We start from the raw sequence: 5,319 nt of genomic DNA on the forward strand, positions 1-5,319 counted from the left end.
TATTTATTTGCTTTTGTAGCTGAGGCTAGCTTCAAACTCCTGATCCTTTTGTGTCCACACCCAAGTGCTGGGGTTCCAGGTGGGTGCCGTCACAACACTCAGCCTGATTGTTATTAATTTCTGAGGAATTCCTTGTCCCTTTTGTCCTCGGGAGGTGTCTGGTGACCCTTGCCTGTCCTTCATCAGGAAGCCCGTCAGGTCAGCTAGCTAGATCTCCTTCACCAGTGTCGTCCTTTGCTCCAGGGCTGTAAATCCCCACTCTCTCTTTCTGCTGGGAGAGGTGAGCCAGTCTCTCCCTGACTACAAAACTCCCTGCCTGGTCCCTGCACCTGCTGAGTTGTTGAGAAGGGAGTCTGCCTTGAACTTTGACACCCCCTTCCCACCCTGCCATAACTCTGCCTTTCACACCGTGAGGAGGGAACGCCTGTGTGCTCTCTTGGTGTCTTTGTTTCCTGTGACTGAGCTCTCTGCTGGCTGTGAGAATGAGCAGACCGTTCTCATGGTTTGTGTGGGAATGCTGTTCTTTGAGGCTCTCTAAGCTCTAAGAGGAGAAAGAAGCAGCTTTTGAGCATTTCACTGACGCTCGACCCTAACGAGCTCCTTCTGTGAGCTCATCTCCTGAAGGGTCCTGGCCATCGGCAGTAATACATCATTCGATAAGACCCTGGCAGAAAAGAGATGGTACATAAAACTGAGCCACCCAGGAGGGTTCATGAGTCTAGCTGTGGGGGAGGTTAGAAAACCCTATATTCCATTGCAAAGGACACAGGCAGCTGCTCTTTGCTTTAGGTCTGAAAGGCCAAAGAGGAACTTACTTAGAGCAGGAGGCTGTGCGGTGACCAGGCTGACCAGTGGAAGCTGTGGTCCTCAGCAAAGGCCATAGCCAAGCAAGGATGCAAGGGACCTACCTCAGTGACTACCAGCCAGCCTGGTCTACATAACACATAGACACCCACCCACCCATGGCACCAAACACTCCCTTTTCCAGGGGCATGAAATATATACGAAGACAGAGTGTGTCGCCATCCATCAAACCAAGCTGAAGGCACTTGAAAAAGGATCAAAATATTGCCCACGGCATCAGACACACCCTTTTCCAGCACAGAGAAAGGTGTACCAAGAGACTGTGACAATCCATCAAACCAACCTCAATGCCCTTGAAGGTCCAGGCTGAAATGTTACTGTGTGGTTCTTGTCCAGAGTGAAGTCTAACCAAGTATCAATAGTACCAATAACCAGAACACAACAGGAAACCCTTCAAACAAAGTAACCTAGTTTTAAACGATCCAAGATAAGAAAGAGTCTCAAGGGAAATTTAAAGAGACAGTGAACTGAGGGAAAATGAAAATACAATGTATCAAATTCAGCCCTGGGGCACAGCTAAAGCCTGGCTGGGAAGGAGATTTACAATGCTAATGCTGGAAGGGAGACAGCAGGATCCAGTCCCTAACTAGACTTCAACCTCAATAAAAAGGGCCAAAAAAACCCAAGAAACTCAGAAGGAAGAAATATAAAAGGTGAAAGTAAAAACAATGCAGAAAGTCGGCGGGAGGGGGGGGAAGGGGATTGAGCTGGCTCCTTGAAAGATCAGTAAACTAGATCAGTAAACTAGCAGGAGAGGAGAACAAACCGCTAATAGTGGGACCGGAAGAGAGAGCATCACCAGACTGTGGCAGCAAGGGTGTGACCCAGGGACACTGAAAAGCATCCACACACAGAACAGCTAATGTGAGCGGGACCAACTGTTGGAACAGCAGACACATCTACCACAAGATACTCATTTAAACAGCTCCATATACTACGACGAAATGGGAGCGATGATTAAAACACACTGTCAACAGAAACACGACTCTTACCTCCTAGGGGAGAAGACAGTTTATTCTGGAGCTAAAGGTGAATGGCTGTGGTCCAGGAACACAGACTCAGTTTACTCTAATACTATGCTCTGGCATCATATCAGTTTCATGAAGTTTTATAGCAACGGAACAAAGAAAGCCATAAATCAAGGCACGTTTAGAATACATTAGTGGAATATCAGGTAGGCAGGTGGGTTTCTGGAAAGCAGGGAACCTCTGCCATCGCCTCAGGTGTGTTGGAGGGGGCTCTCAGCCCTTGAGTGGGTGGAAGGTAGGGGTCTGTTTGTATGTCCCAAAGAGATTTACCCAATAGTCACAAGATATTACACCACACAGAGAGGCAGCCAATAAATGGCTATCAAGGGGCTAAGATAACCCAGGATAATTTGGCTCTGGACCTGCATCATTCCAGCTCCCCCCAAATCACAAAGGTTCCAATGACTGAATCAGGTCTGTAGAATCTTTACATGGGTGTGCCTTTTTCTGGGGCCCTCAGTCCACAGTACCCCTCCATGCCCGTATTTGCTCATTCTTCAGTCTTTTTCTTTTTTTTAAGATTTATTTATTTATTATGTATACAACATTCTACACACCAGAGGAGGGCGCCAAATCTCAGTACAGATGGTTGTGAGCCACCATGTGGTTGCTGGGAATTGAACTCAGGACCTCTGGAAGAGCAGCCACTGCTCTTAACCTCTGAGCCATCTCTCCAGCCCTCGGCCATTCTTCAGTCATTGTACTGAAATTTATCCCAGGCATTTAACGAGGAATTGACACTAGTTTGTGCCCCTTCTTGCAGAAAACAAAGGAAGCAGAAGTCCTTCTCAATTACTATAGGAACTAGGAGTACTCTGAGACCAAGTCAGAGAGAGACAATAAAGAGGCAACTATGGATTAACATCACTTACTAACGCCCATGTAGAAATCCATAGCAAAGTTCTAGCAACTTGGGGAGGAAAGGGTTTATTTGGCTTACACTTCCACATCATTGTTCATCGTTGAAGAAAGTCAGGACAGGAACTCAAACAGGGCAGGAGCCTGGAGCCAGGAGCTGATGCAGGGGCCATGGAGCAGCGCTACTTAGAGGCTTATTCTACATGGCTTGGCTCAACTTGCTTTCTTATAGAAGCTGGAAGCGCCAGCCCAGGGTTGGCACCACCCACAGTGAGCTGGACCCTCCCACATCAATCACTAATTTAAAAAATGCTCTACAGGCTTGTCTACTGCTTAGCTCTTAGGAAGGCGTTTTCTCGATTGAGGCTCCTCCCCTCTGATGACTCTAGCTTGATTCAATTTGCCAAAAAAAACTAGCCAGGGCACATCCATACACAGAAAATAAAAACATCTTTTTAAAAAGAGGGTAAAATAGTTAAAAGATTTTTTTTTTTTTGAAAAAGAAAGTAACATGGGAGGAACTAAGCTACCTAGTTTAAAGAGCTATTGTTTTGCTAGAATAATTAAAGCTGTGTAATGCTGGTAGAAGGGCAGACAGGTCAGCGGAGTAGAGCCAAAAAATCCAGAGACAGGCGCCACGGATATGTTCCACCAGCTTCTGAGAAAGGCATAAAGACAATTCCTGGAGGAAGAGATTGTCTTTTCTTCTCTCTCCCACTCCAGACAGGGTTTCCCTGTGGAGCCCTGGCTGTCCTAGAGCTCTCTCTCTGTAGACCACGCCGGCCTCGAACTCTGAGATCTGCCTGAAGACATGCTGGGATTAAAGACGCGTGCTACCACTGGGCTGAAAGATAGCTTTCCAAAGAGCGAGCCGGGGTGACTAGACATGAGACACAAGTGGGACCTCGATGTCTGTGTAGAAGCCGATTCTAAAGGGTCATAGATGAAACTCTGAAAGCGTGAGACTCTTAGGAAAAAGACACAAGAAATTCTCAGCCTTAAGGGATAGGCAGGGAGTGTTTAGACTTGACAAGGAACATAAGCTTGATGAGCGAAAATGATGAAATTGGACTTGGTCAAAAAAAAATATTTGCTGTTTGAAAAATACCGCTTAGAAAATCAAAAGGCCGGGGCCACTCTACAGGAAGACTGTGACTTGCCCAGCAACGTATGTGATGCCCTGGGTTCGATCCCTGTCCTAGTCAGCTTCCTACCGCTGTAATAAAACTTGTGAAAACACTCACCAACTTCCAGGTCACACTCCATCACTGAGGGAGGACAGGGCAGGAATCTGGAGGCAGGAGCTGAAGGAGAAGCCATGGAGGAACACTATCTACTGGCTTATTCCCCCATGGCTTGCTCAGCCTGTTAAACAACCCAGGCCCACCTGCCCAGGTGTGGAACTGCCCATGGTGAGTGGGCCCTCGCCCATCAGTCATCAATCAAGAAAATGCCCTGCAGACTTGCCTACAGGTTAATCTAATGAAGGCGGGTTTTTGTTGTTTCTTTTTTGTTTTTCCTCAGTTGAGGGTTCTTCTTCTTAAATGATTCTAGTTGTATTAAATTGACAAACTCCAGTCAGTGCCACCCCTAGCGCCACAGGGGGTCACACACTGGATCAACACACTTCATTTATTTCGGCCTTGGAAGGCAGCTCCACCCAGCGGAGCACTAGCAGTACTAAGAGCTTTTAAACGCCTAGCAACAAAGGCAGGAGAGGTGGCTCAGCGGAAAAGCGCTTACCTATTAGAAGCATAAGAGGCCTGAGTTTGATTCCCAGACCACACAGAGGAATTTCCACCTCTCATAGATAAGGATTCAAAGGTTGCCAGGTCTTCCTCAGAGCTCCTTTGACTTGAGCCCCATCTTAGTTAGGGTTTCTATCATTGTGAATATATCATTACCACAGCAACTCTTATAAAAGAAAGCATTAAACTGGAGTGGGCTTACAGTTCAGAGGTGTGCTCCATTGTCATCATGGTGGGAAGCATGGTGGCATGCAGGCAGACACGGTGCTGGAGAGGGAGCTGAGAGCTCTACCTCCGAATCCACAGACACCAGGACGAGAGACTGAGCCCTTAGGTCTGGCTTGAGCTTCTGAAACTTCAAAAGCCCACCCCCGCAGTGACACACTTCCTCCAACAAGGCCACACCCACTCCAACAAGGCCACACCTCTAATAATGCCCCTCCCTGTGAGTCTATGGGGGCTATTTTCATTGAGACCATTACAAGCCCTTATTCCTCCATAGGAACAGCTGGCCTAGAGCTCTCATGGCCTGTGGGGGCTGGAGTGGGAGGGATGAGGTTGGCAGGAGAATCAAGGTGAGCTAATTCCTCTGGGTTCTGTTTCTTTATTGTTTCATTTTTGAGCATGTTTAATAATGTAGGTAATAAACCACTTAAAAATGTAATTAAAATATTATTATATCATCCCCCTTCCCTACTGCCTTTCTACCACCCCCCAAATATATGACATTTTCTTTGTTTTTTTTTTTTTTTTCGAGACAGGGTTTCTCTGTAGTTTTTGGAGCTTGTCCTAGAACTAGTTCTTGTAGACCAGGCGGGCCT

This window comes from Microtus ochrogaster, linkage group LG2 (assembly GCF_000317375.1).
Source record: "Microtus ochrogaster isolate Prairie Vole_2 linkage group LG2, MicOch1.0, whole genome shotgun sequence".
In the NCBI taxonomy this organism is placed as follows: domain Eukaryota; kingdom Metazoa; phylum Chordata; class Mammalia; order Rodentia; family Cricetidae; genus Microtus; species Microtus ochrogaster.